Source organism: Miniopterus schreibersii (assembly GCF_964146895.1).
Source record: "Miniopterus schreibersii genome assembly, chromosome: 7".
Classification (NCBI taxonomy): domain Eukaryota; kingdom Metazoa; phylum Chordata; class Mammalia; order Chiroptera; family Miniopteridae; genus Miniopterus; species Miniopterus schreibersii.
The window spans coordinates 19,509,919-19,535,471 of record NC_138108.1 but is presented as its reverse complement, the minus strand read 5'-3'; the positions used below and the strand labels follow the sequence as shown (position 1 = coordinate 19,535,471).

The 25,553-nt window shown below is 39.9% G+C and overlaps 1 protein-coding gene across 5 annotated transcripts in view; it reads right to left on the bottom strand.

Annotated features, from left to right (window-relative positions):
* Positions 1-25,553, bottom strand: part of CMKLR2 (chemerin chemokine-like receptor 2) — an 81,584-nt gene that overhangs the window by 30,969 nt on the left and 25,062 nt on the right. The window contains exon 1 of one of the 5 annotated variants that reach the window (XM_081142200.1): positions 5,871-6,106. The exons of 1 other annotated variant lie outside the window; for it this stretch is intronic. The gene's annotated coding sequence lies outside the window, so the exon portion shown is untranslated. Of the gene's footprint in view, positions 1-5,390; positions 5,659-5,870; positions 6,107-25,553 lie in introns of those variants that run through there. 3 more of the 5 variants (XM_081142203.1, XM_081142204.1, XM_081142201.1) reach the window with 3 other exon arrangements.

Sequence of the window (25,553 nt, the reverse complement as noted above, 5' to 3'; positions counted from 1 at the left end):
CTAGGTTTTATGTGGAAGCATAAGAATTGCCATTTTGTTACGTTAAAAATGGTCAAGGTCAAATAACATCAGTTTTGCATGGTAGAAACTAGTGAAAAAAAATTTATGTCAACTCTTACATAATTAAGCAGAATGCTCCACTACCAGATTTTTCCTACTCAAATAAAGGTTTGTCATTTAGAACCACCAAAGAGAACCTTTTGTGAACAATTAAAGACATCATATCTGTAAGAACTTGCTTCTAGGTCCAATGATCTAACTTAATATATAAATTATTTTTCAGTTATTCATCCCAGTAGGGATGATTTGGTCCTATGAAAATTTAACCCCGCACATATTCATTAGACTTGGCTTGGATTCTTGATCTTTTCCAGGCTGCCAAGTTCATATACCTCCTTTCAAAGTCCTTCTCCATGAAGTCCTCCCTTTTTAATATTAACTCTGCCATTATCCCAAGCCCTGATGCACCCCCTAGTGTTCCTCAAACACTTTTATAATGATTATACTACATGTCTATAACAATCACTTTTAGTTGAATATGAGGTCTATTGTATTCGCTTATGTGAAGCATTTGCAATGGATAAACTAAACCCAACTAATTCAGTTATTATAATAGACGATTGACCGGTTGACCATGGATGGTTCTTTAGTAGTATTTTTGCATTAAAAAACCTGCAAAATTAGAACTTCAGAGAGTAACCCTGGTAATCATTTTAAGCACACAAGATCTGCTTTGCTTCTGTATGATTCCGAGGATAAACTATGACCTTTCCTTACTGAATTCTTTATGTGTTAAATATTATGAAATGAATTACTTTCTTGGCTTCACCTTACTTGGAATTTTGTCATTTAGGGCTGGTCTTTTGCTGGTGATACCAACAAGGCTTCCTGTTTTTGGTGTTCTAAGAATGTCTACCTAACCTACTGGTGAGCCTGAATTTTTTTCCTACTCCAGTCTTCAATTTAAAAATTATACTCAAAGTCCACTTGGGAATTTCCCAGTCATAGTTGGGATAGCCTGGCTTTGAGCATAGCTGTATCATCTGGAATGGTTCAATTCTAAAATACTATAAGTATTTCAGATCAGAAACACTGGTATTATAGGTTTTCAGAACTTAAGTAAGAACCTTTGCAGAATTGGGTTACATGAAGATTCCCTAGAGAAGAATAGCTGGCAGTATTGTCAAAAAAATCACAGTGAAGGCCCGGCCAGGTAGCTCAGTTGGTTAGAGCATTGTCCCCATATACCAGGGTTATGAGTGCGATCCCCAGTCAGGGCACATACAAGAATCAACCAATGAATGCATAAGTGGAACAACTAATCAATGTTTCTCTCTCTCTCTCTCCCCCTCCCTTCCTCTCTCTTTAAAAATCAATAAATAAATTTTTAAAAATTAAAAAAACAAACATGAAAATATCACAGTGAAAAACAATGTGTTATATACACATACTTCTATTATAACCTGAAAATTTCCCCAGCTGACAATGGACACAAATTGGGGAGTATTTGGAGTTTTAATTCAGAATTCAAAGGGGTGTCCACACTGGTTGCTGTGGTACCCACTGTATTTTCCCAATAAATATATCACACTTAAGACAAGTTCAGTAAAAAGTATTTCCAGAGCCTCTAGGAGGGGAATTACAAGTTTGCTCCTCTTGGGCAGCAAGACTGTCAGGCATACTGCCAGAGCACGGGCTACATGACTTGTCAAAGCTGGGTAGAGCTATGGGATGAAGTGAGGATAGTGGGCTGGAGAATTCTTTTTTGTTATGGTTTTCTTTGTTATAGAAGATCCAAAATAGTGCTGTCTGTGCTCCAATGTTTTAGTGGAAACAACACTTTGCATTTGCACTTGCATGCTCTTCTCACACCCCGTCTCCTCTCAGGGCAAAGGCTGTTCTGGGCTCCTCAGGCCAAGGATTTCTGGTGGGCACGCCCCATCAGTTGCTCAGTCAAGTCCAGATCTTTTCATCTCACTTGCCTTGTGATGGGACACCAATACCCACCTCTCTCACTGTTTCACCTCTTCCATGAACTGTTAACTTGCACACTTCTGTCCACATCCATCCATCCCTTTTCTGAACTCCATATTCTCTAGGAACTACACACTTTTAAATCTTTCTGGTTCAATAGCTTAATTCTGTCTGCTGCACAGCACACAACTCTAAGCTCACTTAGGACAAGAATCTCCCATTAAAATCCTCGTGTCTTCTTCCACCACACTGGCTGAGGGCTTAGTCAATATTTGCTTGACTGAATGTGATACATTAAGGTGGCTTCTCTTAGTTAATGAGAAACAACCTCTCTTGCCTTCAAAAATGGAAAACAGCAGACCTCCAAACAAGGAACCATATATTCCTACGTCCCTCTTCCTTTGCTTAAACCTGGAGGTGAAAACTAAGATTGGTAAAACAGAACAAAACAAAATGCCAACCATTCAAAAGCTCTAATATGCCTTATTTATTTGATTTCAGGAATTCCTTTATCACAAACCAAGTCTTTATGTGCATTCGTCCTGCAGAAAATTGCTGTATGCAGTGTTCCACACACACAGGTTTACATGGGCCAGATGATTGTGTTTGCTGAACAAGGCGCCAATGTGACCAAGGTTGGATGGCTGGCTCCCTCCTGGGTCAGTCCGCTTCACAGAGCAAGAAACTCTTCCACAGGCAAAACTAAGCTCCATTTAACCCCTGCGCTTCCACCTTCAAATTAATCATTGACCGATATATTCTCTTGCCTGAAAGGAAGACTGCATAATTTTCAGCAAAATGCTGTGCCTAATCATGTATAGTTTGTTCCTACTGACACCATTTTCTTTAATAAAGAGATTTTTTTTTTCATCTTATTTGCGTATCAGTAGAACAATCAGAACATACTATGATAACTGAAGAATATAAAAAAATATCTAAATGAAAGATGTGTGTCACTAAATATTTATTAGGTACCCACCGTATGTGCTAAGTAACCTTACATATATCACACTGAGCAATGACTTAATAAGCAGCTATTAAAAAGGTGGTAGGGGGAATGAAAAGCTGGAAGAAAACTAACCTATCAGATTTCTTATAAAGGAAAGGAAACTGAGGTCAGAGAACATGTTCTGCCTCAAGCCGTGAAACAAGTCGGAGGCAGAGTTGGAATCAGAGTTCTAGAGACAACAGGCAAAATCAAAACAGCAACTCAAATATTTTGCAACCATAGATTTGAGATATATGAGGAAATTGTCCAATTTCAAAGAATGCTATGTTAATAATCTTCATTTAACTAGTCATTTTTTCAATCATTTAAAATTTTAAACTCTCGGTTTTTATTGTTGTCTTGGCTTTTACTAATTTCATTTTAAATTTTATCTGAGGTAGAAACCTTTACTAAAGTTAACATCACCAAGGAAACCAGGTGAATTAGAACTGGAGTCCACACCACACTGAAAGATTTAACTTTTTGTGATATATATGAAAATCGAGACTTGAAGAAAAATAATAGATAGGAATTTTCAATATCATAAAGTTTCTAAATTATAAAAGTAATGCACTATTATGAGAAAGTCTGGGGAAAAAAGAAAGGATGTATCACCCAAAGGGGTCCAGCATATGCCACTGTGGCACAAAAATTATTTTGAGCAGAAGGCATTTGAGGTCCCAGATCAACTCAATTTTCATAAATCCCCTCCCCGGGAGCAACCAGGGAAGATTGGCTCTTATCACCAGAGATCAGGCACTCCACACCTAAACAGACATGTCACAAAAACGTGCCCACCTATTCTCTTAAGGACCCATTTAACTTATTAAAAAGTCATTTGTTTTCCCCTAAGTATTCTTTCTCCCCCTCCCCTTTCCTTCTTAAGACGTCACTTGTATTCCTGTTTAAGTGCCCTTTCCTCCCTTCTTTTCCACCATTAAGATGGTTTATAAACCCAAAATTCTAACCTTCCCTTTGAGTCACATTTTTCTGTGAACTCTTCTATGTACATTAATATGTGATTAAATTTTTGTATTTTCTCTTACTAATTTGTCTTGTGTCAATTTAATTCACAGGACCTCAGGAACTGCACCTAAGAGGGTAGAGGAAAAGTTTTTCCTTCCCGACACACCATCAGCTCAACACAACTATTTGAATTTTGTATATTTTCTACAATTTTTTCAACTGCATTTGCTTTTTTTTTTTTAATCCTCATTTGAGGATATTTTTTCCATTGCTTTTCAGAGAAAGTGGAAGGGGGTGGGAGAAGGAGGGAGAGAGAGAGAGAGAAACATCGATGTGAGAGAGACACACCAACTGGTTGCCTCCCTCACCAGCCCTGACGGGGCCAAGGATGGAGCCTACAACCAAGATATGTGCCCTTGGCCGAAATCGAACCCAGGACCCTTCAGTCCGAGGGCCGACACACTAACCATTGAGCAAAACCGGCTAGGGCTGCATTTACTTTTTACATCATTATATTCATTAACATAATAACATAAGCACCTCTCCACCATGCATAACCTTCCAAATTATGACTACAACATACTTCATTGAGATGATACATAAGAAGTTCCTTAACTAGCCTTCTACTGTTGGATATTTAGATTGCTTCTGATTTTTTAAAGTTATAAAAAATTTGGGGGGAAAATCTTTCAACACAAACTTTTCTCCTTTTAAAATTACTTCTGTAAGTTAGCTCCCAGTGCTATGGCCTTTGAAAAGGGAATGCTGGGTTGAATATCTATCTCAAGGAGATGACAATTGGCCCTAAAGAAGCACAGGAAGTGTATGACATTCTTTTATAAACTAAATAAGTTTCAGGTAAAATCATAAATAAAGGACACAAAAAAACAAAACCCATATTATGTCTGGAAGATGTACAAACATGATGAGAATTATCCAGTAAGAGGAATTACTTGAACTAGGTAATTTGAAACCCAAAGGTCCCTTGGCCATTTTCCCACAAAACAAACAAAAAATAATAGTGGATTAATTTAGCAACAAGTTTGTGGAAGATTGGGTGAATGAGTTTGTTTTAAGTGAAAAGATCCAATTTAAGAGAGTTATTGCTAAAGCAAGTTCCGTTATCAAACCTTCATTTGGTTTTCATTAGCTTTCATCTGAAGGAAATGATAAACTATTAGACAAAATGCAATTGTTGCTCGCAGTTATCTGACTCCCATAGGCACAATCGAGTTAGCTGAACCTTTCCTCCCAGCGACTTGCCTGCACTTAGCCATTTGTCCTGCATTAGGGGCCCGGGCACCGACCATTCTAACAGGCAATTGATTAGGAGATTGCAAATAGCAACAACAAAGAAAAGTTTTGTTTTGAAGCACCATAAGCTATTCATCTTAAAAAGAGAGTGGGGGGGGAAACATACAACCAAACTACATTACAACTCAATTTAGAACTTTTTTCTTACCTTGTAATCTAAGGAGGGCAAAATCAATTTTCATCTCAGAGCACCATTTTCTCCCATTAGATTTCTCTACAGTAGGCTTTCCAGAAATGATGCTTGATTATTTCTGAGTCACAACTACTTAAAATCCACATTTATGAGCCATCATCTCCTAGGTAAAAGCTGAGGAAATTACAGAAAGTTCTTTATGCCCTTTTGTTCTCTCTTTCAGTAGTTTAGATTTAATCAGCAGCTGTAGCAAAGCCTGTTATGATCTTCCCTCAACACTTCTGACAGGACCAAAAATATGAACCTTCATATAAAGCTTCTCATAAACTATCAGGAGTCCTTTTTCTTTTTTCCTTTTTCTTTCTTTTCTTTCTTTTTTTTTTTTTTGTCAGCTGGTAGTCCAAAAACTGTTTTGGAAATAAATTGTCTGCAGGAATCCTCATCAGGTCAGCTGCAAATGTGTCAGTTTGAGAAAAACAAACAAGAAGCACTTACCAGTTAATTTTCTGTGAGGAGAGAGGCTATTATGATGGCTGGGTGTAACCTCCCCGCCGCAGAATGAAATGGAGGGTGGCTTTCAGAACTGCTACGTTGTGGACTCTTTCCCTGCTTCCTCATTTGGCTTTTATCTGGCTTTTGAAATTACACTGAAGAGGAGAATGATGTTGGGTTTCCTTTGAATGTGGCTCTTCCCTTCCTCCAACCCTCCCCCATAAAAATTCACCATGTATTCCGGGAGAAAAGTAAGCAATGAGCATATTGCACAAATTAATTCTTTTGCTCAGCATGTTTGTGTGTGTAACTGAGATTTGTTTTTTGAATGGAAATCATTGCCATTGGCTGCAGTGCCTCAGGCTGAGAAACAGTGGTGGGGGAGGCACCCATTCCTCCTTTGTTTGGGTGGGCTTTTGCTTAGGAAAAGTCAAATTAAATCTCGTTCCAACAATGTAATGAAAAGAACCTTAGAAATGTCAAAGGAGAGCTCTTCAAATGCACTGGCTTTCAGCGTATTTCTGAGAGTGAAGAATTGGAATCCCATTATTAGTTAGGCATGCATTTTACTTTTTATTTTTTTACTGAGGCAGGTTGAGAGACAGCTTCCCAGGCTCTGAGGAAATTAAAGGTTGAGTTTTTATCTCTTATCTCACTCATGGGCCTGGCAGATATGGGCTCATCTGTGTATCTGAAACAGAACTCATAATTCAGAAATTCGCAGGGTAAGGGTTGTGGAGGATGAAGGTAAGCCCGCCTTGATGTGCTTAGCTTCCCTCTGCAGGGCTAACTTGATTATTTTGGGAAGGTCTAACATCAGTTTGACCATGTGATATTGGAAATCGAACATTATTAGGTCCTGAAACATTGTTAGGCCACCTAATTGAACATTGTTTGAGGAGCACACAATTTTGTATCTGACTGCTGGTGAAAGACTGCCCGGGAGCACCGTCTGCCACCCCAGATATGCCTCTTTGGCATGAGGATCATTTTGAGCTGATTATTTTTGAAGAAACTGTAGACCCAGAAGCTCTGAAAACAGAGCAGAAGTTACCCTTTTGTAAGGGAAATCTACATTTTATAAGAGAAATTTACGTTAGAAGGGGGGCCTATACCAGGAAGAGAGCTACTACTGGAGACTATATTTTTTCGTCAGAGAGGCTTATCTGCCTGTCAGCACAACCTTTGTTTACCAAACACTTCCTCCTCTCACCTTCCTGTGAATTGCTTTCCCCCCCTTTAAATCCCAGGCCCTTGTCCCTTTCCTTAGCTCAGGATCCTATATAATCCTCAATCTTCTGGCCACCATGGAGGTTCACATCTTTGTGGGCCTCCTGAATGTACGTAATTAAAATTGCTTTGTGTTTTGTTGTTTTTTTCCCCTCCCGTTAAAGTCTTTTTACACGGGGTTTTAGTCAAGAACAATGAAAGATAGAGGGAAATTCTTTTTCCTGCCCTCCCAGACCAAGTCAAGAAAATTTAAAGCAGTATCGTCTGTGTAGTGGGTAAAGGCGGGGTGGAAGCAAATTGGAATTACCCTGGGGGATGGGGTGGGTATGCTTTTTCAAACTACAAACATCCCTCTGCCTATAAGGATATACACTCTCACATTTGCCCCCAGCCCCTTGATTCCACAAAAGTGACCACTATTAATAATCCTGAAATATCTCTTTTCAGGATTTAGTAGAGCTCTCAGCTGGAGACTCCTATCTAGTGGCCAGCTCCCACCGCTTTGCATCAGCAATGTTAGTATTCACTAATAGTTACATGCTATCTTCCATAATCACACAAAAGTACAGTTTCACCCACAAAAGACATTTTGAGGAGAATTTCAAGTTTCGGTTACTTTACGCGGTTTTAAGTTTATTTTTTGGTGGTAGAGCGGGGAGCACTGAGTAGCAAAAGATAGAGAAAGATGAGAAATGACATTTAGCAAGCATTTACTATGTGCCAAGCATAGTTGAAGCACAGTAAACACTGAAACTCAAGAAAGTATACATATTTTTATGTTTTAGCTACCACCTAGAACAATAGAGTTAAAACACATGATTACTCACCTCTGAAATTGGTCCGAAAAAAATCAGGAACAGTAAATAAAATCTCTCGGCTGTGCCTTTGAGGAGTTCCCCTAAGATCTGTGTGTGTATATATATGTATGCCTTACAGTCATCCATTATTCAAAAGCAGTTGAAGCGGAAGTGCCATGCCGCCCTGGGGATGCAATGGGTGCAGTGGACATCAGCCAGACGGTTGGGTGGTGCCTTGGTTAAGCTGGTGAGTCAGTTTGCAGTCGGCAGTTAGGCCAGAGCAGAGCAAGGGCGATGGGCTAGGTACAGAAGGTCAGCAGGGGGGAAGCCCCAGGTGCCTAGCAACAGGACAGTTGTAGTGTGGGACCTCGCCCCCAGGGTGGCCTTTCCTCCCCTTGCATAATAATGGTCCTGGGTTTGGACCCCCTGACCTTTCCTCCCTAGAGATAACATCTAGGCCTCAGTTGTATTTCAGCTCCCAGCCTAGGAAAGCAACAAAACCAGCCAGGGCTGACCTCAGGACCAGCTGCATTGGATAATGACCCCTCCCTGGCTCAGACCAATCAATCAGTGGAGACCACAACCCTGGAAGGACACACCTGGAAAGCTACTGAATATTCTATTGAGATCTTCCCTGGGACCTTCCCTAAAATCTACACCCTTAAAAAACACTAGACCTGGAGAAAATTATGCTGAAATAAGCCAGGCAGCGAAAGACAAATATCACATGAGCTCGCTTATACGTGGACTCTAAGGAACTTAATAAACTGATGAGCAGAATAGGTTCAATGACATGGAAGCACAGATGAGACTGATGAATGTCAGAGGGATGGAGGAGGGCGGGTGGGTGGAGGGGGAGAGAGTAACCAAAGAATTTATATGCATATATGCACAACCCAAGGACACGGACAATGGTGGAGAGAGGGAGTGGGGAGGGGGATGGGACCGGGTGGAACAGGTCATTGGGGAGAAAAAGGGACATCTGTAATATTTTAAACAAAAATAAAATTTAAAAATTAAAAAAAAGAAAGAAAGAAAACATTTGGAAGAGAAAAAAAAACCCAACACTAGAATGACCCAGCTGGGGTGGCTCAGCGGTTGAGCATCGACCTAGTGTCCAGGAGATCCCAGTTCAATGCCTGGTCAGGGCACATGCCCAGGTCGGGCTAGATCCCCAGCAGAGGGCATGCAAGAGACAGCCGATCAATGATTCTCATCATTGATGTTTCTATCTCTCGCGCTCTCTCTGAAATCAATAAAAATATTTTTTAAAAAAACAAAAAAAACATTAGTATGGAGGAACCACCACTCCCTCCTGGGGACACACTTCCCCTTCCCTTTTCCCTTCCCCTTCCCCTTGCCCCTGGGCCTTCCCCCAGGCACATTACCATTAGCTTTCTCACTCCCAAGCCTCAAAGGCTCTTCCTTTACCTCTATAACTTGTTTTCTAAGCCCATTTCTTCTGGAATTGCTTATTCTACCTCTATAATTTTATAAATAAGTGTTCTCTTACAGTTTGGGTCTTCGCTCTGAATTCTTTCTTAGCCAGAACCCAAGTATTGAGTTTGCTGAACCCAAGTCCAGTCTGACCCCATTGGACTAACTCCCACTGCCATTCCCACCACCTACAACAACTTCATTGGAGATCTGTTAAGACAGCCTCTACTGTAAGTTGTAGAGTTGGAGTTCAGTCTCAGGCACTGACTCTAAACACCACGTTTACAGCACACATAGATGGTATTCAGGGAGCAAGATAACAATGAGAGGTTCTGTGTGGTCTTGTGCTCTGGTGCAATGGGTGTGCCCTGAAGGGTCTGGAAAAGGAGATTACTCTGACATTTCAAAGGTGATGTTATCTTGGATACAAAAAGACAATAGACAGGCTCACTTCAAGTAAAGATTGACCTTTGTCAAGGAAACTATAGGCCTCAGACGTGACTACCACCATGACTACTTTTAGTTAAGAATTATGTTCAAACCCACCTATGTGGTTGGTTACTTTCAGTCTCTGACTTTGTGAGGCCCACCATGCTGGCCTCCCTTGTGCTTGTCAGGTTTAGTATGTGGCCCCTTTTTCATTCACACTTCCCCCTTTTGGTCATAAATCAATCCGAAGCATGTATTAACATCCAACCTCTTGGATGGATAATGTGGTCCCACGGTGCTAGGAAGGCTCATTCCTACTAAGTCTTTTTTCTTCTTCTTTTAATTCATTAGTTATTTGATCTTTCCATTGTTTCACCATTTCCCCAACCAGGCCCAAAATTTTAACAAAAACAATTCTACCCATCTCCCTTCCTTCCTACCTCATCCCTCTCACCCCCAAATAATACACCACTAATAGCCAAAAACTACACACATTCTATGCTGCAAAAACGGAGTTAAACTGTTGGGAGACGGCTGTGGCTGTGGAGACTCTCTTTGAAGATCTACAGTGGCTTTTTGCTCTCCCACACACCCATTCTGCAAGATTTGTCCTTCACAGAAGGCCCTTTGCTCTTCTCAGCACAGTGCAGAATGGGTTGCCTTGAAACACGTATCCCTCCTCTCCCTCCCCTGGGATGGGTGTGCAAACTATACAGCATGGAACAGCTTTAAAGCACTGGGGCTGCTGTAGGCACAGAAACTACACTGGCTCTTCAAAGGACATCTTCTCAAGCCACCTCTATGGTGTCAACACAAATAGAACTTCTCCCCACCTGAAACCCACAGTCAGATGTGACAGAGGCTGGTACTCAGGAGAGTTAATTCTTGCCATCTCTTTTGTCATCGTTCTCAGAGAAGTAGGACTGTCACATCAGCCTTTCCTCATGGAAGGATATGACAACCTGGGGGAACTGGACATTGGCTTCCTTGGCAGGGCCCATGTCAGCCTTATCAGAGTTTTTCCATTTCATCAGGAACATGAATTTTCCACGGGAGACTGTAAACCCCAGGGAAAGCCTCCTGGCTTTTCTGACTCTTTCTTCTTTGGTTCAGAATCCAGAGTCAGCTTTGTACTTGCCTGCCTCTGATTTATCTGTCTCGTCTGCTATTTTCTGTGACTGTAGAAACTCAGTAATAAGGTCAGGGTCATTCAGGTTCCATTCCTATGTCTTAGTGTCATCATTTGTCTTGCTGCAATGGTGGGCCATTGGGGTAAGACCATAACCTTGGGTAGAAGTCAAGCCTGTCCACTGTCATTTGCATCTAAGATAACATACCTTTGAAATGTCAAAGTAATCTCATTTTCCAGAACCCTCAGGACACACACACCCACAGCACCAGAGCCTGAGATCACATGGAACCCCTCATTGTTATCTTGCTCCCTGAATACCATCTCTATATGCTGTAAATGTCAATTATTAACTATTCTGTACCCACCAATGTAAAAGAAGTATGTGTCTCTGTTTTACTTTTTATCCAACCCTAGGGATTCTCCTCCTTGGCTTTTTCCTGCTTAATCTACCACCAGCAGATTTCATGTAACCCTCCTTTTATTATAATGTGTAAAATAAGCTGCAAAACTGACATTCTCTGGAACATTTTCTCAAGCCATTGAGACTTTGCTTCCCAGGTTTGGACGTTTCTTACGTCAACAGTATTTATTTTTGTTAATGATCATGTCTAATCTTTTTGCTGTTTGTACAAAAAGGGGGGAAAAATCAGCCCAGAACATAACCTCTGGAAAAGAGATAGTATACAAATGGACAATTTTTAAATTAAAAAAAGAAAAAAGATTTGTGAAAAGTGGAAAGACTTCACTCCTTTTCAGTTTGTTTCCTCTTGTCATACAGAGAATGACTATCCCCTTGTTTAAGTGCCCTTCTCAGGCCTGTTTATTCAGGGTCGGCAGGGATGGAGATTAGACTTTGGGGCCTTGATTGGATTGAACAGTGAGGCTGGAGCCATGCAAAGCTTTTCCTAGGCACCGGAATGGGACTCACTGTCACCGACTCAGTGGCCCTGGGAGGTCACATGGAGGAGCCATGCCAACCTGGCCATAAAGGGCAGCATTCATGCCTTTTAAACCAGAGAGTTCTTAAAGGCCACTGAGGACAAAGCCTTCTGCACATTCTTGCTTTTAATTCTGTATGGCCCCTGCAGGAACTGAGCCTTGAGGATGCTGAGTAAATATGTTAGAGGATTTAGCTCTACATCTTTTTAATTAAGATACACAAAGCTCTAATTACCTGCGGAAATGTCGGAACAGCTTCTATTGTTATCTCTAATTTGAATAAACCTTTCCTTTTAATATGCCAAATGCCAAATCAAATGAGGTCCAAATAGGGGGATTTAGCCTGGTTTTCTTAACTAAATCTCAGATGCTCAGGGCCAGCAGCTTTTGGAAGGAAAAGCAAACACTCACCTCTGGAAAGGTGCCTGTGGTGGCAGCCACAGGGAGGGACGTGGGCAGAAGCTCCGCTTTGAGCTCTGTTCTCTGAATCTTTGTGGTTAATAATTTCTCTGGGAGAACTGGTTGCAGCTACCCTGAGTCTTGGAAAAATTATTTCCTCTTTTTGTAACCAAAGGAGGCCAATAATCTCTTAATTTACTACTTTAGAAAAAGAAATGCGGTTTGCCAGTGGTTAAATAAATCTGGTGTATATCATTTAGTCGACAGGCATCTGGGTGACACCACCCTTGGCCCCGACTCAAGAGAAAGGATTGCTCTGGGAGTTCAGGCCGCTCCCAACTATTTACTCTAATTATGCTACTTTTCTTGTTAAACTGCACATTATGGATATGATGTAAGTGTATCTGGATTCTCCTAAAATGTCACATTTTTGAGACAGGAAAAGGCCTGGAGAAGAAAGCGCATTTTCTTGACTTCTTTAACTGGTTCAAGCACTACTTGCATTTTTCATTAGGAAAGTGGTAGCCTGGGGCATACTGCAGCTGCTGATGTGTTTTGTTTGCACTGCGCAGTGTTTTCTAGAGTTTGAATTAATTTCCATCATTTAAAAATCAGAAGATATTACATAGCCATCCAGATTATCAGCTTCTCATGAAAAAAATTGCCAGATCTGGTAACAACAGCCCTGCATCCCACAAGGATGCAGTTGGCGGAGGAGGCTGAGTACTGGCTGCTCCCAGCACTACCTGGCCACCTCTGGCAGGCATTATCTCCCAGTTCCACACCTTTCTCCCCTGCCCCAGTCATTCACCCACAACATCCATCTGGACCCTCCGGGATTCTGCACTTCCAACCCTCGTATCTCTTTTTAATTATTTTCCTATTGAGTTTCTTTAATTTAGGAAAATTGAGCACACAGAAAGCTAAGTCATCAGGCAATCATTTTTAATGCATAAAGAATTTTATGTTTGCTCATTTAAAAAACATGAATCCCCTAGTAAAATCTGAATGCATTATATAATATGATTAAATTGACAAAACCAACGTAACCAGTTTAACTATGGAACAGCAGTGTGCCAATGGAGGTGCAATGGGTAGCAATCTGCCCAGTGCCAGCTATAAGGGAGTGCATTGTCTATAGGGAATTTAAAAACAATAATAAAACCAAGTAAATCTCTTCTGCTTTTATGTGTCAGCACTTCTAAACAAGGTCAGTGATGAAATACTCCTCCATCAAAAAATCTTCTGTTGGCTTATCCCTGGCCGGGTAGCCCAATTGGTTAGATCACCGTGCCCATATACCAGGCTGTGGGGTCCGTCTCCCCTCAGGGCACATACAGGAACCAACCAAGGAAGGCACAAATAAGTGGAACAACAGGTCGATGTTTCTCTCTCTCTCTTTCCCCCTTCCTTCCACTCTAGAAATAAAAAATAAAAATTTAAAAAAAAATTTTCCCTTGGTTTAAATTCTAAAAATTTTGCTGTGATAACTATTCATTTTATATATGTGTGTGTGTGTGTGTGTGTGTGTGTGTGTGTGTTTTAATCTTCACCTGAGGAGGGAGGATATTTTTCCCCATTAATTTTCTAGAGAGTGGAAGGGAGGCTAGAGGAGGAAAGAAAGAGGAGAGAGAGAGAAACATCGATATGACAGAGAAGCATGGATTGGCCACCTCCTGCTCGCACCCCGACCCGGGTGGAGATCGGGCCGCAACCCAGGCCTGCGCCCTCCACCCGGAATCGAACTGGTGACCCTCTCGGTGCACAGGCCTGTGCTCTAACCACTGAGCAACGCCGGTGAGGGTAACTGCATTTCAATTATACATATACTTATATATGTAAAATTTATTTTTAAATAGACGATGCGTGTTACATAAAAGTAAACTCCTTGTTCTTATTTTAATTTTTGTTACTTATTCTTTCTGTTGTTAATCCTCACCTGCAGATATTTTTTTCATTGATTATTAGAGAGAGGGGAGGGGAGGGAGGGGGAGAGAGAGAAACATCCATGTGAGAGAGACACATCGATTGGTTGCCTCCCGCATGGGTCCGGTCCAGGGCCAGGGATCCAACCTGCAACCCAGGTACATGCCCTTGATCAGGAATCGAACCCAGGACCCTTTGATGAGTGAGCCGATGCCCTAACTGAGAGCACTGGCCAGGGCTTGTTACTTATCCTTTAATAGACAGTGTGTTTTATATGGATGGTCACTGAAAAGACTACCATTTATAGAGTCACCCCTGTGCCACACATGGACTCAGTTAATCTTTCTTTTGAGATTAAGTTGGTAATAGTTCCAAATCATTGGTGCAGTTTCTGTTTCCCTACATTTCTACAATAGATTTGAAACAGAGTGATAGCACAGTCATGGTAAAGGTGAAGAAGCAGAACTTATAGCCTTTCAATTTCCTTATACTTAAAATGTAAAATGGTGAAACCAAGGGGTTGCTGCAAGGTATATTATCTTTTCTTTGGCAGATGTAAATTTAGTCCACAAACTTTTAAAAACTGAATTTGGATAATATTTCTTTAAATTAAAATTCATTTAAAAATTGTTTTAAAATAAAAGACTGATTAAAGAAGTATAAGCACTGCCTGACCGGCGTGGCTCAGCAGTTGAGCATTAACCTAGGATCCAGGAGATCGCAGTTCAATTCCTGGTCCAGGGCACATGCCCGGGTTGCAGGCTCGATCCCCAGTCGGAGCGTGCAGGAGGCAGCCGATCAGTGACTCTCTCATCATTAATGTTTCTCTCTCTCCCTCTCCTTTACTCTCTCTGAAATCAATAAAGATATATTAAAAAAAAAAGTAAAAGCATTACAGCACTGATGTGATTTAATAGTTGCCTAAATTCTCCAGACATATCAGTTTTATTAAAATTCAGTTATCAATTGCTGATATAGACAGGAAAAATAATCTTTTCTCCCTATCCATCTAAGTGGGGACCCTGTAACAAACAGATTGACACGAGAAAAGCATACAAGTTTATTTAATGAACATTTTACATGACAGAGGAGCCTTCATAAGGAAATGAAGACCTGAGGAAACAGTTAAACCTGAGTGTTTTTATACTAAGTTTGTTGATGTGTGGCAAGTGAAAAAAATGTGATAGGACAAAAAAGGGTTTGAGCTAAGTATAGTAAACTGGGGGGAAACAGCAGGCTTGTTTATTCAAATTTCTCTTGCTATCTTGGAGCTAAAGATGGTCCTTTCCTCAGGTATAGGTAAGGCACCTCTCACATGAGAGTAGGGCACCTGCTTCAGCAGGTCAGAAGTTTCTTCCTGCACCTGCTGTTTCTCAAATTTCTTCAGCTTAAAATATTCAATATGTAAAGGTGCCATATTTTGGGGTAGTGTGTCTTGAGCCCTGTCACTGGACAATTATTTGCATAAAATACTATTATATCAGACTGTAACCAAGGGATCTACAGCCAAATTGTTAGGTATAAAAATATGTTGAAGAAATAGTTGTTCATTTTCCTCTTTTTATACTATATTATTTCTTTTTCATTTTGTTTCCTGGCATAATTATATAGACAAAGGTTCAGTAGGCCTAGTGTCCAGAGTGTCCCTTCCATGGTGGAATGGGGTCCAGTACAGCATTAGGCTAATCACAGACCATTAGTCCATTGTGTAGAGTTCACATGGTCATGGGCACAGGGGAGCTTGCCCCCTGCAACAGGAGTCAGGTGCCAGCGGGGAGAGAGAGAGCGTGCAAAAGAGAAAGAGAGAGGGGGGGGGGGTCTCCTTTGTTCAGGAGTTAGGTATCTTAGATTTCGTACCTTTGCAGTGGTCACGCCTCTTCTGGCTCCCAGGTGTGACTGACGGGTAAGCGCTTTCCCAAGTCACCCAGACCTTACTGGGCAAGCATTTATGGTCCAGTCCCTTTCCCCAGCGATTTCCGGGGAACAGACCTGGAGAATGTTAACTGCAGCTTTCTGGCAAAGCTGTATAAATGGTATCCTTACATTATTTGGTCTTTCCCTTTATTTCTTTTCTGTTATTAAATAACCAGGTTATTATAACAGAATCACTTTGGGCCGCATGTTTGTGTTCCTCCCAAATTCCCATGTTAAATCCTAACCCCGCAACAGAGAGGGCAGAGAGCTCCTCCCACGCCTGCCTTTTCTTAAATTACCTTCAGCTCAAAATAATCTTCATGCCAAATATGCATATTTTGGGGTGGCATATGCTGATTCCATTGAGTAGCCTCCCAAATTCAGCAAGATATGTTTATGTCCACTGGGTTTATTCTGTTGGGTTGGAGCTCTCTGTATTGAATTTTTAAATTTTTTTTCTTTTTTTTAAATTGTGATTTAAAAACACACACATATAAAATTTATCACCTTCACCATTTTTAAGTATACAGTTGAGTAATTCAATATTCACATTGTCATAAAATGGATTTCCAGAACTTTTTAATCTTCCAAATGTGCAACTCTATGCCCATTAAACAAATTTGCATTTTCAAAAGGAATTTCAACTGACAGATTAGTCAAGGAAGGACACCAAGCTAAGTGTCCAGCAGGAAGGGATAGAAAGTACAGTACAACCTGGCCCTGACGGGGACAGCCTGATTTGCCAGGAGTGGGAGAAGTCCAGGTGGAGTTCCTGGAGAGGCTAGAAAAGGGCCCAGGCCATTATTTTTACCAGTCCTTAAAGATCCTTGGTATCCTTGAACTGAAACTGTCCATGGAATGAGATGCCAGCTGCTTGTTTAGGCTTTATTGCTCCACAGTCAAGGTCGTGCTGTAACAATCTTCCACCCACCCATTCAAAGTAATTTTTAAAATAATAACTTTTTTCAATTAAAAATATTATTTTTATTATAGAATATTCAGAAAATACAAAAGAGCTTAAAATGACGATTAAAATCACCCTTAACGTCACCATTTTGAGAAACAAAACCCTTAGCATTTTGGCATATTTCTATATTTTGAAAATATTTATGCGAGATTCATTTGTACTCAAAATTTCATAACTTGCCAATTTTGCTTAAACCATGAGCAATTTTCTGTCATTATATATTATTTAAAAACATGTTTTTAATGACTGCATAATATCACATTCTACAGCTGTTCTTTGAGGCATCTTAAGAAATGGCAACTTTATTGCTACCCCAGAATACAAAAGTGCAGTGCGGTCACACCTGTTTTCAAAACAATTCCTAGTCCATCTTATGCTGAAATAAAGCATTATCAAGCTGGATCCCAAAGATAAGCACATTGTAAGAAATGTTAAAGTGAAATATAAAACCCTAGCACAGACTGCAATTTAGGCAAATAGAACCAGAACGTGGTATTATCTGTCAACAAACAACTTAGAAAGCTTTTCCATAAAATTAAGTAATGATATGATGTGTTATCCACTACATTTGTAGCAGCGTAATTACAATAATGAGACATATTTAATATAATGAGACTCTATATTTTAAAAATGTTAAGTCATGCCAAGCATGCTATTTGGTGTTGCTCAGCTATTAAGCCATTTTATATTTTCCATTTCGATTTTATGAGGCCCACGAAGCAAAGTGAGGAGAAATGTTTGTTGAATGATAAACATATTGAAATGGAAAAATGAAAGCGTCTCTTGCATCCTCCAGATCAGTTAGCAACAGAGTTGCAAGTTTATAGCTTCAGTTATAGTCCACCAGCCCTCTCCAAGGAACACAAATTTATGGCATTTTAAGGCATAATAAAAAGAGCATACTTAATATTTTATTTTCTTTCCTGTAATTTCAGCTATCAAAACATTGCAATAAATGTCACGCTTGGAAATTTACCTGAAAAAAACACCCAAGTCATTATGGTACCAATGTACATAAGGATGATAAATACAAAGAACAGAAAATGAAAATGGTACTGAAGAAATTACTCATTGGGAGAAAAGGCAGAGTCAGATTGATTAAGCAGCATTGTACTTTGATAGAGAGGTCCCAGTCCTGAGAAAGGCTCTGACCACACATTTTTTCCAGGAGAAGCCTTTCCTCTCCAAAACAGAGACTCTCAATTTTGTGATTAGCAAGTTGTTTCAGAGGGGAAACCACCACATACTGACTGCAAAATCTTGGCTTTCTGAAAACTGGGATTCTAATTCCAACTTCTCTCCCACTGATTTTCTGAATGACTTTAAACAAGTTTCTGAAATTCTTCAAGCCCAGGTTTTCTTATCTGGAGAATGGGGATAATGATTTTACCTACATCATAGTGTTGTTGTGAGGTTTTAATAAGGCAGCATATGTAAAGCACATGAAGAGTAAGGTCTCCATAAACAATTATGTTGTTACTTGCCATGGATCACCCAAGGTGCTTTCTAGTTGTACTATGAATGAAGAGCTATTATTGTTACCGTTGTAATTAGCTAGCTAATATTAATTAAGGAAAGAAAGCAAAGAGAAGTCAGGCATTGTAAGCATAGTCACCTGGGAAGCTTCACCAGGAAGCTACAGCTTCACACAGCATTGTCCCTCCAAGGGGATTAGCCCCCCTCCTTTCCCCTATCCAGTACTGGATTGTTGGGGTGAGAAGGGGGAGATAGGCACATGAACAGTAGAAGTCGGGGTGGCACAGGGGAGGTGCTTGCTTGTCAGTCCAGCATGGAGAACAACATATTGGCTAGGGGGTGGACCACATTAAGAGAGCATGTAATCTTGGGAAATTAATTGGTTAGTCTGCAGAAGCTTCTGGTTAAAATCCCCAGACAAAGAGTTCCCTTTCTCTCATTCTCTCTTGCTCTTTGACCTGCATTTGCCTGTGTGGTTTCAAGTTCTCTCTCCATAGCCACGTGGCAGGATGCTGGACTGGATTGTACTTTAATGTGGAGCAGAAACTATGAGCAGTGGCCTTTATTCTGGCCCTGCTGAAGACAAGATTGGACTTTTTCCATGGCGAGACAGATAGAGATGGGACACTGGAAACCCAGGGGGTTATTATTTCCACACCAGTAAGTATTAGCCATTTTCCTGTGTGAGTCTCAGGAAATTATTTTTCTCAAGACATTGCAAGAACTCCACTTCCACTGATAACATTATTACCTATTCACTTTGTGGCACGGACAACAATTGCTACTCAAATCTATTCCTTCCTTCTTTCACATCATCAGAACCACAATTTTATTCAGTGTATCCAGATAAAACACTACATTTCCCAGCTTCCACTGGTGCTGAGAATAGTCACTAAGATTTATGAAGAAAACATTGGCTGGGGCTTGGAGGAAAGCTGGCTATGCCTTGGAGGTACGCCTTGGAAGGTTGACAAGATGACTGAAACTTCAGCAGCTCTTTTGGAGCTATATGGAGAAGTTACAAAATATAGAATTCTAGTGATCTCAACCTTGAAATTCTTGAGCTACTGAAGTAATGTCAACAACCTTCTACCTCCAATTTACTGTTTCTTTCTTTTTAAATTTAATCCTCACCTGAGGATATGTTTTTATTGATTTTAGAGAGAGAGGAGGGAGAGAGAAACATCAATCGGTTGCCTCCCATATGTGCCCCTAATAGAGATCGAATCTGCAACCTAGGTACGTGCTCTGACGGGGAATCAAACCTCAACCTTCTGGTGCCTGGGATGACATTCCAACCAACTGAACCACCCGGCCAGGGCCCTCTAACTTACTGTTTCTTGAGAGAGATAGGTCTTTATGTGTTTAGTTACTATTACTTTGAGTTTGTTGTTATCATATATTGCCAAACCAAATTATAATTCACATACACCACACCATGTTAAAATCCTTGAAAAATAATGACTTCATCATTCAAGGTACCTTTATAATACTGTCTCATTGTGTGTGGTAACCTGGGTAAATTTGTTTTCAACACAAACAAAAAACTGACTGAGAATCTACCTCACAATGTTGTTACAAGGATGGAATGAAAAGAAAGAAAGCACGTATCTGACTTGCCTAATATAACCCAGCATGTAATGACTATTTCGTTTACAGTGGTTAACATTATAGAGCTATCACAAAGAGAAACAAGCTGGAGAAAACCTTGTCTTGTCCTTGGGGTAGAAACCAGGGACAACCATTTTTATAGCTTACCAATTGACATTTTGTATTATTATTATTTTCCTAAACTCACTGTCTGATGAATTTATTACTCAGGAGGATTTTAGCTCAAAAGTGCTTGAGAAGGCAAGGCACAAAGGAAAGTCAATAAACCTCATGAAACTGGAAGCACAAAAAGAGTGGCCTTCAACTCAAAGAGAGAATGCCAGGCAACAATTTGCAGTCTCCTGATGTTGTGTTTCTGGAATATGAGAGAAATCTAAGTTTCAAGTTCTAAGTTTTGAACTGATTACATCATTGTTCAAAGTGCAGATGAGATGCCTGGTCTGAGAGCTCAACTCATCATTTCCTGACTCTCTACTCTTATTTGTAGATGATACAACCCATGTACCACAACACGGAATAGGAATGAATTCAGTGGTTCTGTGTGAAGTTTGTAAGGGGTGGAAATATCTAGAAGGAACCTCATCCCAACCTGCGGTGGTCAATGTGACAAATGGGTGACTCTGAAACTGTCACATGGACAGTCATTGCCAAATGTCCTGAGTGAAGTCACAATTCACATGCTGAGGAGAATGTTTTTATTGGCTTAGTCTGTTTTAGCATCACACTATTTTTAATTAAGCTGTAAAAGAGCAATAAAATGTCAGAGACAGCTCTCAGGCGATGTATGTTTATCTCAAATTTATTCTCATTGGGTTTAGGAGAGAGGGTAACCTCAAAATTGTTGGCAGTATCCTGAGACATCTTATTGTACAGCCACAGTGTCCAAATGATGTGCAAAACATGTAAAAGATAAGATTGCTGCTTTCCCAGCATTCTTCCTTGCTTATCCAAACTATGACCTAATTTAAGTGGAAGAAAACATTTTTCTATGCAGCCATTTACAGATGTCATACATATATAGTGTAGGCTTGGTGACCACATTCTAAAATTATAAATCATTTTATGACATTAAAAAAAAAGGTAACTTAATTTGATGATATATATAAGAGACACACCTAAATCAGACATATTATGGTACTGCCATATAATGGAATTTTCTGCAGGTGAAAAAGGAATAAAGATTATATCTATATATTGATGTGGAGTGTTCAGCAAGATATATTTTAGTAAAAAAATATGGGTCCAGGTGTGATAGTATACTACCTTTTGAGGATATATATGTATGTATAATGTATGTATGTTGACAAAAAATCTTTGCTTGACCAAACTTTACTCAGATTTCCCTGAACCCTGTCCAGAACAGAATCCAGTTTTAGCAGGAATCCTGCTAAGTCAGTTTAGAAGAATTCCGCATAGTGATAACTAACTGATAAATTTGCTAAAGTAACAGTTTCTTCTCCAGCCACTCAAGAAATCCAAGCAGTTTCTTTGGGACTGTGCCCCTAGGTCCCATTTCAGGACCTTTGACACCTGGTGGGATTATTTACCCTACCTTGAGGGAGAGAATTTCTTTGGGATAACACCTCAGGAAATCATAAAAGAGAACTGCATGGTCCAAATAACAGCTTCGGACTCAGAAAGAATTAGATTTTGAGGAAAAGCTGGAAGTTGAATCCACTTAGATGGACTTTGGAAACACCAGAATGACTGTTTGGTGACTCCTAAATCTATCTCTCGAGTCACTGTGTATGGTTTACACAGCGTGACTCACCATGGAAAGGACGAATTGAGGGGTATATTAGACAAGCGGAGGTTTGGACCCTTCCCATGGAGGATGGGGGACTCTTGCTAAACTGACTTAGCAGGGTTTTTGCTAATACTATGCTTTTATGGATATGCACAGATGGGCCTAGGATCAGGTTAAAGAGCCTGATTAAAGTAGTCAAAGACTGTCAGTAACGGTATTTGTTTTAAATAATTAAAAGAACACAGTATAATCAAGTGAAGAGAATATAGGGGAAGGCAAATTCTCCTCTACTATATTTGGGTCTCCAGCTGGGCCTAAGCTTTAAACTGATGTTACCCTGACAGAATAACTGGAGAAAAGCATGAAAGTTTATTAAATGTTTACATATTCATGGGAACCTTCACAAGAGAGTGAAGATTCAAAGAAGTGACCAGAGCAGGAAGCTATTATACCCTTAGACAAAGTAAAAAGAAATTTGTGAAAAATTGGCAAGGCCAATGGGTTTGGGCTAGGGGTAGTAAATGATGAAGTGACTAGGAAGATAAAGTTAGTCTAACAAGGTTTGTTTGCACAGATTTCATGGCTCCAAATTTCTTGTCTCTGGTGATAAGAATGTCTTGCCTGTTCCTGCCATGGGGAGGGTACTTTGCACATGGGAGATTTATCTTTCTCTTTCAGGACAAAGGAGGGTCAGAGTGTCCTTCGTGTACCAGCTGTTTCTTAAATGCCTTTAATTCAAAATAATCAGTATGTCAACGTGTCATATTTTGGGGTGGCATATTCTGGTTTCCTTCAAGAACAATCCTTAAAAGCTGAAAACAAACTGAAGCTAAAGAACCTAACCATACATCAAGTTGGTACGTATCCATACGAAGAAAAAAAATTACTTCAAAAGATTTTGAAATACAGTATTTTGACTGCACATCCCTGTGGGATATAATTTAAGGAAAAAGAACTGCAAAGAAGTTTTAAATTGCAGTTGATAGTTGCTGTTAGTAGAGCTATCGGCACAGCATCACATATGGAAAATTCTTGCTTAAAATAAATTGAACCAAACCTAATCACATCTCTAAAACTATCATTTTACAGGAAATGCAGAAGATGGAGGAAAATTTAGATGACATTATGAAAAAGCAATCAGCCACATTCAAAATGTGGAACATTCTGGAAGATAAACAATTCTCCAATAAATTTATGGTGTAGGAAGAAAGAGTTAAAAAGAGGTATTATAAAATAAGAGATTTAAGCAACATGATAAGCAAATAAATATGTGGGCCTTATTTGAATCCTGACTTCCTTTGTGACAATCAGATAAATTGTAATATGCATTGGGTAGTAGATGAGACAAGGAATAATTGTGTCAAGTACGGCAATGGAAAGGTGGTCATGCTAAAAAAATTTATTATTTTCTAGCAATGCAACCTGAAATATTTATGGATTCAATCACATAATGTCTGGGTTTTTTAAATACTCTAGAGTCCTAATGCGAAACAAAAGGATTTAAAGAAAGGTATGGCAATTAGATGGAAATGCTTCAGAGATGACTAGTAGGGCAGAATGGGAAAAGTATCCTTTGGTTTAAGCAAAAGGAAGTCATTGGTAACCTTAAGAAGAGCTAGACCAAATGATTTGGTGTTTAATTAGAGAGGGAGGAGTTTTCAAGTGGAGACAGTGAGATTTTACTTTTAAAGGGCTGGAGAAATACTAATAGAGGTAATAATAGTAATATGAACTAGAGGAGTCTGCGAAAGGCTGGTTTGCTGACTTTTTTCTTTTTTTAAATGTGAAGCAATTCCATAGAGAGAAAAACGAGATTCCTCTTTTTTTATTTTCTTTCTTTCACAATTCAGTTCATAACACCATGCTCTCTCTTTTCCTCTGCCAGAGAGACAGGAGTGTATGCTCCTTCCCCAGTGTCCTAGAGTGAGTAAACTTGGAGCAAAGCTTCCTGCCATAGTATATAGAGTGCACAGTGAGAGCAAGAAGTAAACTCTTGTTGTTTTAAGTCACTGACATTTTTTTTTTTTTAAAGATCTTTATCGATTTCAGGGAGAGGGAGAGAGAGAGAGAAACATCAATGACCAGAGAGTCACTGATCAGCTGCCTCCTGCACACCCCCGACTGGGGATCGAGCCCACAACCCGGGCATGTGCCCTGACAGGGAATCGAACCTTGATCTCCTGGGTCCTAGGTCGAGCCTCAATGGCTGAGCCACGCTCGGCCAGGCAGTCACTGACATTTTGAGGTTGTTTGTTATTACAGTATAGTTTAGTCCATCTGACTTAGGGATACTTTTTTAAAAAAGTATTTATTATTTATTTATTTATTTATTATTTTTTTTTATCATCCCCCCCATTACCCCACTCCCCTCCCCTTTGGCAACCATCAGCTTGTTCTCTGTATCTATCGGTCTGTTTCTGTTTTGTTTTTATTCACATATAAGTGAATCGAATGGTACTTGTCTTTTGCTATCTGACTTATTTCACTTAACATAATGTCTTCTACATCCATCCATATTGTTGCAAATGTTAAGATTTCATTGTTCTTTACTGCTGAGCAATATTACATTGTGTGTGTGTGTGTGTGTGTGTGTGTGCGTGCGCGCGCGTGTGTGCTGCTAGCGTAAGGGATGTTTAAACCTGTAGAGAATTTTTGTGAATTTTATTTGAGACAAACTCACAATTGCTGGGAAGCAAAATCTCAGCAAACTGAGAAAATGCTCCAGAGAATGGTAGTTTTGCACCTTAATTTATACATTACAATCATAGGAGAAAGTGTAAGGGGTTTACGTGAAATCCATTGGTGACAGGTTTAGGAGGAGGGAGAAAGCAAAGTGGAGAAATCTCTGAGATTGGATAAAAGGTAAAAGAAATAGAAACATACTTCTTTTACATAGGCGTGTGTAGGATACCTAACAGCTAACAATGAATAGGATTGCAATAACAGTGAGGGGTTCTGTGGTCTCTATTCTGATGCAGTGAGGGGTCCAGAAAAAAAAAATTACCCTGTATGTTATTGTAGATGCAAAAAGACAATATCGGCTCAGTTAAGGTAAAGATTGACCTTTGTCAGGGAAGATAGCGGCCTAGGATATGACTACCCACCATGACTACCCTCTAGTTAGAAAGTTTTCATTTCAGGCCATCCTCTGTGGTTACTTTAGGTCCCTGAGTTTGTGAGGCCACCATGCAGGCCTCCCTCAGCTTAGTACGTGACCCCTTTTTGGTTATATATATATTCATACCTTCCTTATCCATGCATCTATGGCTGGAGACCTAGGTCCATATCTTGACTATTGTAAATAATGCTGCAATAAACATAGGGGTGCATATATCTTTTTGTATGACTGTTCTTGTTTTCTTTGGATACTCAGAAGTGGAATTGCTGGGTCATATAGCAACTCTATTTTTAATTTTTTGAGGAATTTCCACATTGTTTTCCACAGTGGCCACACCAAATTACAATTCCACCAACAGTGCACAACGGTTCCCTTTTCTCCACCTCGCCAGTCCTTGTTATTTGTTGATTTTTGATGACAGCCAAGGGATACTTTTTAATACAATAAAATATAAAAGATGTGTAATGGATTCAGTAGCTTCCACTCAGTGAGACATTGATGATAACACCTTCCCACACTGACTACGGGAGAAACTTAGGCCATCCTGTGTGACTTCTACATCTC